Consider the following 12,319-nt stretch of genomic DNA (forward strand, 5'->3'; position numbering starts at 1 on the left):
AGCTGTCAGCACAGAGCCCGAGGCGGGGCTTGAACTCATGAACTGCGAGATCACGACCTGAGCCAAAGTTGGACGCTTAACTGACTGAGCCACCCAGGCGCCCCTAAAGAAGGAAATTTTCTCATGTCTGACAACATGGATGAACCTTGAGGGCATTACACTAAGTGAAATAAATCAGAAAGTGGAAGACTAACACCATATGATTTCACCAATATGTGGAATCTAAAAGCAAGAGAACAAAACCCCCTGAACTCACAGCTACAGAGAACAGATTGATGGTTGCCGATCTGTGGGAGGTAAAGGATGGACAAAATGGATGAAAGTGGTCAAAAGGTACAAACTTCCACTTATAAAACAAAGAAATCCTGAGGATACAATATACAGCATCGTGACTATAGTTAATAACACTGTATCATATATTTGAAAGTTGCTAAGAAAGTAAACCTTAAAAGGTTTCACCGTAAGAAAAAAATTTTTGTAGCTGTGGGTGTTGGTGGATGTTAACTGGACTTACTGTAGTGACCACATTGCTGTCTCTACATATATTGAATAATCATGTTGCACCCCTGAAACTAATATAATGTTACATGTCAGTTGTACCTCAATTATTAAAAAATCTATGTAAGAGCCAGTGAACAGTGCCTGACTTGGGTTGATCCAGTGTGAGCTACCGGCAGGGACCACTGAAGAAGGGTCATGCACTCGATGATGACTAAGCCTGGATGGGCAGTGTGGTGAGAACCCTGGTTGTTAGAGAATTCTGCTTCATTTCCTAGCAGAAGCGAGCCATCCGTGTACGAGCAATGCATGACTGATAGTCTCTATCACACTGGTTCTCTGACTATAGCATTAGTCATCCATTAAAACGTGTCAAAGCCCAGGATGTGAGGCTTTACTTTTTTTTTTTTTTTTGAAACAAAAATGAGGTCTAAATAATAAAACTAACAGTAGGCTACCTCAGAAGGCAAAGCTAAGGATTTCTACAACTGGTTTTGAGGATAAATAAAAATCAATGGAAGACAATCATTATAAAATGAATTAAATTTACACCTAAATATAAGATCTGAAACCATAAAAATCCTAGAAGATAGTACGGGCAGTAGTTTCTTTGACATGGGTCATAGCAACAAAAATGAACTATTGGCACCACATTAAAATAAAAAATTTCTTTACAGCTAAGGAAACAATCAATGAAACAAAAAGACAACCTACTGAGTAGGTGAAGATATTTGCAAATGATATATCTGATAAGGGGCTAGTGTCCAAAACATATAAAGAATTTATACAACTCAACAGCCTCCAAACAAATAATCCAGTTAAAAATGGGCAGGAGACATGAACAGACATTTCTTCAAAGAAGATATACCGATGGCCAACAGACACATGAAAAGAAGTTCAGCATGACTCATCATCAGGGAAATACAAATCAAGACCACAATGAGATGTAACCTCATGCCTGTCAGAATGGTTAAAGAGCAAAAATGCAAGAAACAACAAGTATTGGTGAGCATGTGGAATCCTGAGGATACAATATACAGCATCGTGACTATAGTTAATAATACTGTATTATATATTTGAAAGTTGCTAAGAAAGTAAACCTTAAAAAGTTTCACTGTAAGAAAAAAATTTTTGTAGTGTGGGTGTTGATGGAACCTTTGTTCACTGTTAGTGGGAATGCAAACCAGTGCAGCCATTGTGGAAAACATTATGGGGGTTCCCCCCAAAATTAAAAGTAGGGTTGCCATATGATCCAGGAATTCCATCACTGGGTTTTTATCCAAAGAATATAAAAACACTAATTCTAAAAGACATACACATTCCTATGTTTATTGCAGTATTATTTGGAAGTAACCCAAGTGTCCATCGAAGATTGAATGGATAAAGAAGATGTGAGATACACACACACACACACACACACACACACACACTGGAATATTTACTCAGCCATAAAAAGGAATGAAATCTTGCCATTTGCAATGGCATGGATAGATCTAGTGGGTATAATGCTAAGTGAAATAAGTCAATCAGAGAAAGACAAATACCATGTGATTTCACTTTAAATACAGAGAACAAGATGGTGGTTACCAGAGTGGAGGTGGGGGCGAGGGGTGAAATAGGTGAAGGGGATTATGAGCACACTTATCGTGATGAGCACTGAGTAATGTATAGCACTGCTGAATCACTATATTGTACACCTGAAACTAATATAACACTGTAGGTTCATTTTACTGCAATGAAAAACTAACCTAATTAATTACAAATAAATAAAATTTAAAAAAATAAATTAAATTTATGAAGCTGTTGAATTCTGAGTAACTAAGTGTCTTCCTGCTGATCTGATGGTGGGGGGTTCCAGGAATACCAGGGGCTACCGGTGTCATTCAAGCAGCATTGACCTGATATCTGGTCCTGGATGCAGATGAGAGATACAGGAAGGCAAGACACTGCACCATTTGTCTGCCAGCGTCAGCAATGGGGCGTGTGCCAAGTGCTGGTAAGTAGTATAGCAATAAAGCCTTTGGGATTTCAGAGGAAGGCTTGAATTTTGATGTCTGGGATGAGTGGGGAAAGATTCAAGAAGGGGATGAGCTCGGGGTCAGATAGGATGACGAAGAAGGAGGAGTCCTTCCAGGGAAGATCTTTGGTATCAAAAAAGAATCCATTTTAAGCCTCTTTAAATTTGGTATGAGAGGGGTGCCTGGGTGGCGCAGTCGGTTAAGCGTCCGGCTTCAGCCAGGTCACGATCTCACGGTCCGTGAGTTCGAGCCCCGCGTCAGGCTCTGGGCTGATGGCTCAGAGCCTGGAGCCTGTTTCCGATTCTGTGTCTCCCTCTCTCTCTGTCCCTCCCCCGTTCATGCTCTGTCTCTCTCTGTCCCAAAAATAAATAAACGTTGAAAAAAAATTTTTTTTTTAAAAAAATTAAAAAAAAATAAATTTGGTATGAGAAGGACTAGAAAGAAAAGCAAAGGAGAATTTTAGGAAGTAGTGTGGCAGAGCAGGGGTCTTGTGGGCAGAGTAAAACCAGAATCTATCCACTGGCATCAGCTTCCTGGAAAGCTGGAGCCCTCAAGCCTTAGACCAACAGGTCCTCAGTGAACTCAGACAAAGGGATACAGGTTTAAATGCACGCTCCAGACCAGATCTCAGTTTATTTTCCAAAAATAATTTATCAGATGTTCCAACCTCATAATATGTCCTATAAACTTGGGGACAGTTCAAAATATTGAACGAAACTCCCTTGTGGGTGTTTGTGTGAACCATAGGAGAGCATTATATATAGACTTGTGACATAGCCTCATGGGGTTTGAGCTTTGCTACTTTTTTTTTTTCCAGTCAGAAACTAAGTGAGGATGTGCTTTTCCAGCCTCCTAAACAGAAATTTCATCTAATAGTGAAATGTAGAGACATTTGCAGTTGTGGGATTTGGCTATGACTCTGGCCAGCTCCAACAAGGGTACCACCAGTAGCTTCCTATTCAAGACAGGTCTGAAGTTTCACCAGCAAGTGACAATCCTTTTTAAAAATTTTTTTTTGAATTTTGTTAAAAAACACTTTTTGAGAGAGAGAGAGTGAGCATGAGCAGGGGAGGGGCAGAAGGAGAAAGAGGGAGAGAGAGAGAGAAAGAGAGAGAGAGAGAAAGAGAGAGAGAGAGAATCCCAAGAACATTCCATGCCCCTGGCAGAGCCGGGTGTGGGGCTTGATCCCAAGACCATGAGATCATGCCTGAGCAGAGACCAAGAGTTGGATGCTCAACCAGTTGAGCCACCCAGGCACCCCAGCAAGTGACTCTTCTGTCTGCTCTCACCGATGGGCTCAAAAGCACCAACTTGAGAAGCACAGCTTCCAGAGTCAGTCATTCACCATGAAGCCTGTGGCTTGAATAGCCACCCCTCAAAACATATGTCTGCCTGGAACCTCGGAACGTAACCTCATTTTGAGAAAGAGTCTTTGCCAAAGACCGTCCTGGATTAGGATGGGCCCTAAATCCAATGACAGGATTATAATACAGGAGAAGGCTACATGAAGATGGTGATTGAGATCTCAGTGATGCATCTACAAGCCAGGAACACCAAGGATCATAAGTGGCCCCTATAAGCTGCAAAGAAGCCTTCTTGCCAGTAGCCTTCATGGGGTGCAGCCTGCTGATACACTGATTTGGGACTTCGGGCCTCCGGAACTGAGAAAGAATACGTTTCTATTATTTTAAACCACCCAGTTTGTGGGAATGTGTTACCAGCAGCTTCAGGAAACGAATGCAAAGAGCTTGAATTTTATATGACATCTACCAGAAGATGTAAATTCAGAAGTTCTTTTGTTTTTGAAGGAATCCTTCCCCCCAACCAATTAATATTGGCAAGTAGTATTGTCCAGATCAGAAAGCACTGGATGAGGAAGGGGGCAGAGCAGTAAAAGGCTGGCATTGGAGTCCAAGCCCCAGAACTGACACCTGGGCTCTGTCCCTGGTGGAGTCACGTCACCTCTCTCCATCATCTGTCAAGTGGAAACATCATGGAGGAGAGCAAACTAGAGAAATCAAGAGGATACACCATGTTGACATAAAGGGTTGACTGTTCCTTCTACCATTTGTCTCACCCTTGGGGGCCCCTGTTAGAAAGAGCCCCCTTGGGGCGCCTGGGTGGCGCAGTCGGTTGGGCGTCCGACTTCAGCCAGGTCACGATCTCGCACTCCGTGAGTTCGAGCCCCGCGTCAGGCTCTGGGCTGATGGCTCAGAGCCTGGAGCCTGTTTCTGATTCTGTGTCTCCCTCTCTCTCTGCCCCTCCCCCGTTCATGCTCTGTCTCTCTCTGTCCCAAAAATAAATAAATGTTGAAAAAAAAAAAAAAAAAAAATTAAAAAAAAAAAAAAAAAAAAAAAAGAAAGAGCCCCCTTGCTGAAGCTGCACATCCAATGGCTCTTTGCCTGTAGATTCAGTGGAGAGAACACAGATTGTGACCTTGGTCAAGTTCCTTCCATAAACCTCAGCTCCTTATCCCTACAGCAAAGATAAACATAAAATAGTGAGCCAATAGCATTGATCATAGGTTGCACGTTAGGATCGAGGAACTTAAAACATGGAAGGTATTTGATTAGTGTAATGCTTGGCTCATAGTAAGATCTCAAAAAAGTCGCCTGTCCTCATCAGTACCGTTATACAGCTTTGATCAAGAAGGCTCCAAGCACGCGGCCCCGGTGCTATGACGCCACTCCACTCACATCGACCTCCAGCCTCCTGGGTCCCCTTGCTTTCCCTCCACCTCACTCACCGCACCTTGCCTGAAATGTCAGCACCTTAATGAGGTAAAAGTAATAATCAACCAGCAACAATTGGGATTTAGAGGGGAGCAGCCGCGAGGAAGCACACACTTCACCGCCTCTCATCACAGCGTTGCCCTTGCTGCAGCCAAAGGAACCTGATCAGCAGGTCATAAGGAGCCCACCACCTTCATCATTTTCACTGACGGTGAGGATTTTTTTCAGACTTAATAATTTTTGTTGTAAGAAATCACTTATCTGAAATTTGGTAATAACTTCAATTAATTTCTGTTAAATGCAAGAAAAATTGAGTTTTTAACTTCAAAACTCAATGTATTGAATAATCTCACTTTTATTTTATTTTATGTTTTTATTATTATTATTATTATTTTTTAGTTTATTTATTTATTTGGAGAGCATGAGAGCACGAGCAGGGAAGGGGCAGAGAGAGAGGAAGAGAGAGAATCCCAAGCAGGCTCTGCACTGATAGTGCAGAACCCAATGTGGGGCTCAAACTCATGAACTGTGTGAGATCATGACCTGAGCCAAAATCTGGAGTGGGACCCTTAACTGACTGAGCCACCCAGGAACCCCTGAATAATCTCATTTTTATAAAGTGTATCTGACTGTGCATTTTTCTTCTTTTGGTTCTGTAAGTCTGTATGCACACAAAGGTGTCGGGAATGATGTTGAGCAAATGTTGACAATGGCATGTCATGATGTAATTTTCCTTTGCCTTTTTTTTTTTAATTGAGTGAGAGAGAGAGAGAGAGAGAGAGAGACCGCCTGCCTGTAAGCAGGGAAGAGAAGTGGGGGTGGGGGGAAGAAAGAATCTTAAGCAGGTTTCACGCTCGGCATGAAGCCCTACTCAGGGCTCGATCCCATGACCCTGGGATCATGACTTGAGCCGAAATCAAGAGTGAGATGTTCAACCACCTGAGCCACCCAGGCGCCCCTCCTTTGCTTTTTTGCCTTTGTACTTTCCTGTGTTCCTCGAGCATGTATTTAAAAAACATGTATCATTTTCACAAAAACAACAGTTATTTTAAAAAACTTATGTGTTGATACCCAGAATAGGCAAATTCATAGTCATAAAGTAGACTAGAGTTTACCAGGGATTGGGGTAGGGGAAGGAATGGATAGTTATTGTTTAATGGGTACAGAGTTTTTGTTTGGGGTCATGAAAAGTTGTGGAAACGGGTAGTGGTGATGGTGTATAACACAGTGAATGTACTTAACACCACTGAATTGTACACTTAAAAATGGTTAAATTGGTAAATTTTGGAAAATCTATATTTTACCACAATAATTTTTTTAAAAAGTAGCTTATCTCTTGTGTTTCCCAGCCCTTGGACACCATGACAATAAATGCCTATGTAGACATTATGGCCAAGCAGCCTGGCCAATGGGCTCCATCCTCCCGTTCAGTATTTGCATAAATGAGGCCTTAATGATTTAATCCCAGGAAGAGACTAAAGTGGGGATGTCAGGATCTTAGGCAGGGACCAAGGAAGAAAAACTACTAAATAATTCGAGGGGAAGACAGGGGTGGGGGTGAAGAGAATCTTTCTTGTTGCCCTTGAAAGCCCAGGAGTAGATTCGGGCTTTCTTTTTCTTTCCAACACTGCCCAAGAAGTTCTGAGCCTTGGAGCTGCTCTTGGATCCCTTTGCTCTGTATCTTCCCCTCCAGCTACATTTCCCATGTTCGGCCCAGTAATCCAATAAGCAATTCCAAATTTACGTCTGTTAGTCTGGCCTGGTGCCTGTCATCTTCCAAGGAAGCACAATCCTGTACTCTGTGCTCTCTCTCTGAGGAAGACAGATGGATCAGCAAATCGTGGACTGGAGACAGGAACTCAGGCCCCACCTCTGGCTTGTCAATTCCCAGCCCCTCAGAACCTCTGTTGAACATTGCTGCCATGGCAACTGTTGGGGGAAAACACCTGGCCGAGAGGGAGCCTGCCAAAGCCCACTGTAGCAACAGCAAGGGATGAAGAGGGTATTTCCGGGACAGTTGAAGGGCCCAGATCTGAGCCAGCCTGAACAGTCTGGAAGCGTTTGACCCAGATTGTTTAAACCAGAGAGGCTGAAAACATAATTTAAAAAAATCAGTATAATTGCTTTAGTAAGTGCTAAAGCGAAGGACTCTGTAAGTTCCTGTCTCATTCTTGATTCTGGGGCACGATGACCAATAAGAACGTTGGCCTCCATTCCTGGCCCTTCGTGGGTTTATAATTACAGCCGATCCACAGAGAGCTCCCAAACACCCTGGCCCGGCCAGGCGGAGACCAGCTGTTTGCACACAGACCTCGAAGGGAGTGATGCCTGCAGACAGTAAAGCATGTTCTCATATTAGCGTCTTGCTCATGAGCATTGCCCCACTACACTGTTAACATAAGTCATGGGAGGCAAAGACGCTTCCCTGTGTGTGTTTCTCCTCTCTCCACTCCCCCTCTCCCCCACCTTTTTTTTTTTTTTAAGCATGGAGTTTTAAATTTCACGTTCTGTGATCTAACTTCCCATTTCCCACTCACAAACAAATGACATCTGGCCACTCTCAACAATAAACTTGGAAAGATGAGACATTTCCTGTTAGTTCTCTATGTAACCCCTGCTTAAACTTTCAAATTCCTGAAAGAATTGCCTGAAAAATAAATGGATCATTAAAGGCGGTGGGGGGACGGCATTGGGGAACCTGCTACAAGAGCCCTTCGACAGTTAATGCCGATAAGTTTTACCAGTGTTTCGGCTTTTTTTTTTTTTTTTTTTAGCCATGTTTTAACACTGAAGGATCAAAACCGGTTTGTGATTCTGCACAACCACCTTATGGAAATAGCAACTGAGAAAGACTTCCACCGGGCTGCTGGCTCCAACCAACATCATGGCTAATTGCCCAATTCCTTCTAAGTGGAGGTAGAAAATATTATTTTAAAGTACTCAGCTGTTTTTTAGCACCCCGCTTATCTATCCACTTGATTCCTAAGAAATTGCATCTATGGCCTCACAACCTCAATCGTTACACAACACTTTTCACTTCTTTCAAATCTCCATTTCCAAAACTGAACTTTCTTCCTCATCTTTAACGGCTGGCAGGGCATTTCTTCTTGGAGGCCCTGCCCTTATCTCATACTCAGCATGACTAAGACTGCTTACTCCCCACCAACCTCCCCAAACCAGCTCCTTTTACCACACTTCCTCTTTCTCTCCAGGATTCCAGCTTTCTCCCAGACCCAGTGTGAGCCAGGACATCACCACAGAGGGCCTGGGTTGTCCCCATACTTGGCCCCTAGAGACAGTGACCTCTGCTAATACATTACACATGTCCCTCCATCCCATTCCTACAACCACCGACCTTCTCTGTGAGCTTATTACCACATGTGTGACAAGTCCCATGATTTTCTGATAGGTACCCTTCTGCCACTTCCTGTCCCACCACCTAGGAGGTACACCTAGTCTTTTTAATACGCCACTCCGATGTAGTGTTTTCCCGCCAAAATTGTGCAATGCATTGTCAATGCTTGCACACAGTATGGGCTTGGTGGGTGTACCGGTTGGCCAATCGCCCTGGGCCCTGTGCTTGGGAGGCCCCGCACGTGGTTGAATGTTCTGCCGTCCTGTGTTGAAACTCCTAATGTTGGAACCAGGAACCCTGGATTTTCATTTTGCTTTGGGCCCTGCAACATAGGTAATGGGTCCCGCTTCCTTGCCAAGTCGAGACTCCTTAGCTCGGCACTGAGAAGTGTCTCAGTTTGTCTGGCCCCTCTCTCTGGTCTCACGAGTAGATCTTGACATCAACTCTCTGCTCCAGCGTTTCTGATCGGTAGTCTGTTGTAACTGGAACACACATGCTCATTCCTGCTTCAACTACTTCGCTCATTTAATTCCCCTCTCCTCCTATACCTTCCCTACTCCCCCTGCCCCTCTCATGTCAGTCCTGCTTATATTTCAATATCCTCCCTCCTGCCCAATCTCTCCTACACTCTACTCTTCTGGAAATGACAGTCAGCCTCATCTGGCTCTTATACGTTTATTTTTCTAACTTATTTTCTCCTTTTACTCCCTGAGCCTTGTTCTCCCAGCCAGTACATAGTTGGGGTCAGGGAGCCTGTCTTACATGTCAGCACCATCGTTACAAAGCCTTGCAGGGTACGTGGGTGCTGTTTTCCTCTGTTTCTAGTGAGGGTGTTAGAATATCTGTTTCATGAATGAGTAACAGACACAAAGTGGGTTAAAATTTACTCAAGCAAAGAGTAGAAAGCTAGAAATATTCACTGAGTACCTCTATATGTTAATTCAAAAGTTATCGAATGCCTGCTTTGTGCTGAGTGCTGCTCTATTCTAAGCAATAGGCAGACTGGTGGAGGGTTGCTAGCTGTATGGGTACCACATACAGCCCTTGGCATTTTTTTTTTAGTTTTTTAATGTTTATCATTTATTTTTGTGAGAGAGAGAGAGAGAGAGAGAGAGAGAGACAGACAGAGTGAAAGCAGAGGAGGGGCAGAGAAAGAGGGAGACACAGAATCTGAGGCAGGCTCTAGGCTCTGAGCTGTGAGCACAGAGCCCAACACAGGGCTCGAACTCAACGAACCACGAGATCAAGACCTGAGCTGAAGTCGTACACTCAACCGACTGAGCCACCCAGGTGCCCCAGCCCTAGGGATGTTCTGCTGCTGGGTCCTCAGAGTCAGGCTGTCCACTGTTCCATATTGCCCTTAGGTTCATGGGGAATGTTCTTCAACAACTGGGTGAGGCCATCACAGCCATGTCCTTGTCCTCACCTCCCAGTCTCACCTCTCAGGTTCCTCAAACATACCTGGAGTTTCAGCCGCCAGCTCTCTGCCCGGGATGTGGCTTCTAGGAACGATTGGAGAGTGTTTCTTTACTTATTCTCCACTAACTCAGGAAATCGAATTCATAAGGAATTTGCCCATATTAGTGGTTTCTGCTTTGAGTGACCTCAAAAACCCTGTCTTTCTGATCATTCACCCCAAAGTAGTGAACGCCTCCCTGAGGCTGCCTCCTTGGGATGAAGCAAGGATTATGGAGTAGAGGAGATATGGGGGGGGGGGGGTACATAAGTTAGTATTTTAAATTATGTAACACCTCACACTCCTCCATTTAATAAATATTAACAGAGCACTGCTTCCAAATGACAGGCACGGTCCTGGGCGCTGGACCAACCCCATAAACTAAAACCCACGGCAGGCCTTGCACCGTGGGGTATACAGCATAATGCAGACCTTCAGTCTAGAGGGAAGGGATTACAGGTCTCCCCTGCTCTAAGGAAGTTCTTAGCGCCTCTGAAAACTGCTGTCTCAAGGGAAATGACTTCTTAGACGCAGAGCAAGAGGAACTATTAGATTTTTCCTACAAATACAGATAAAAAAGACAGCTCCTGGTGGGAACCAAAGCACCGTGGACCACACATTTACACACACACACACACACACACACATACATGTATGTGTTTGGTAGAATACTATGATTTCTTTGAGCTGTGATGTTCTTCTTCCTTAAAATCTCCATTAGAGTTCATTACACTTCAAGTTTGGAAAAGAATGTGAGCACATTTACTTCCCTTATGCCCTTTGTGGAAGTGAAGGGGTGGAGAATGGGGGTTCCTAGTGGCAGTTGTGTTCGGGGCCCCCTTGGTTTCCAGACCCTGGGAGCCAGGACTGGGTGTCCACTCCGAGGGGAAGAAAATGTTGGTCCAGAGTGAAGAGCGGGAACCACACTATGCAGTGACTGGGGTCCAGCCACGGGGGGGGTTAGGCCAGGGGCGGTTCGTGTGGTCAGTGCAAACTGCCTAATTTTTCCTCAGATGGTGCTGAAGAAAACACTGCCCAGAAAGATCCTCAAGGGGAGGTGGAGGGGACGCGTCAACACAGGAGGCCAGCCACATTCTGAGAAGAGCGGAAACGAGCATTGTAGAACTCCCTAATGGCCCACTACAGAAAAAAGGGATTTGCTTTTCCAATGCCACAGAATCGCATCCGGAAAACACTAATTTTTTAATTCGGATTTATTTATGATCGCAAAGGAAAGGCATGTTGATTTCTCGTTCTCTGGTGAAGTGTTTCTGATGGTGGGCTTTTTTTTTTTTTTTTTTTTTAAAGATACTACATCATTTATTAAACTTCTCACAGAAAAATGAATACTTTTTTTTTTCATGTTTATTTGAAAAAGGCTGTTTTTCTCAAGAGGTTCTTACCAAACCCAAATCCAAATCCAGCCACAGGGGAAAACAAAGGCATTTTGACATTCATCACTACGTGTTGAATACCCACAAGGTCCTGGGCATTGCTGGCGCTGAGGACAAAGGCAGGTAAGAGGGAGAGCCTGGATTCTCAAGGGATCCAGTACACAGGGGGAGAGAGATAAATGCTCAGATGGAGTGTGAGGAAGGAGGAAGAGATGGCTAGAATTCCTGGAATAGCTTGCATAATTTGACCTGCTGACACTCTCCAACAGGCTCCCATTTTGTTCTCAGCAGAAAGCCAAGTCTCTCGATGGCCTCCAAGGCCCTACTCCATCTGTTCTGGCCCCTTTCCTCTGCATCCCTCTTATCCTCTCTCATTGCTCCCCACCCCTGCCACACCAACCACACTGGACTTCTCACCAGTCACGCCAGCCTGGGGCTTTCTCTCTGCCTGGAACGTTCCTCCCAGAGATATGCTTCCTCTTTCAGGCCTACAGTCAGCTGTCACCTTCTCCATAAGGCTCTCCTCCCACCCTCAACACACTTTGTGATTCTTCCCTGCATCACAGAAGTCCCAAAAGCACACAGGGGGCCTTCAGGGGTCCACAGGCCCCAGTTTGAGGACTCCTGCATCAGAATTCCCTGGGATACTCATTAATATCCAGCTCCCCAGCCTGTCTTCCAGAGATGCTATTTTAGTGTCTTGGGAGAGGAGCCTTCAACTCTGTATTCTAACAAGTAGCTCAAGTGATTTTAAGGATAGGGTCCAAGACCACTGTTTGCAAGTTAAATAAAAAAAAAAAAAAAAAAAAAAGGAAAACCATTGAAAAGTTTTAAATGGAGAATGACTGGATTAGATCTGGCCCTCA

The 12,319-nt window shown here is 44.3% G+C and overlaps 1 long non-coding RNA gene across 1 annotated transcript; it reads left to right on the plus strand.

Annotated features, from left to right (window-relative positions):
- The first annotated feature begins 7,178 nt into the window (after nucleotides 1–7,178).
- On the plus strand, nucleotides 7,179–11,335 carry LOC131494849 (uncharacterized). The gene is made up of 3 exons (XR_009253611.1): nucleotides 7,179–7,400; nucleotides 8,023–8,164; nucleotides 11,073–11,335. It is a non-coding gene; the product is annotated as an uncharacterized LOC131494849 (long non-coding RNA).
- The last annotated feature ends 984 nt before the right edge of the window (nucleotides 11,336–12,319 follow it).

Source organism: Neofelis nebulosa, chromosome 14 (assembly GCF_028018385.1).
Source record: "Neofelis nebulosa isolate mNeoNeb1 chromosome 14, mNeoNeb1.pri, whole genome shotgun sequence".
Taxonomy (NCBI): Eukaryota; Metazoa; Chordata; class Mammalia; order Carnivora; family Felidae; genus Neofelis; species Neofelis nebulosa.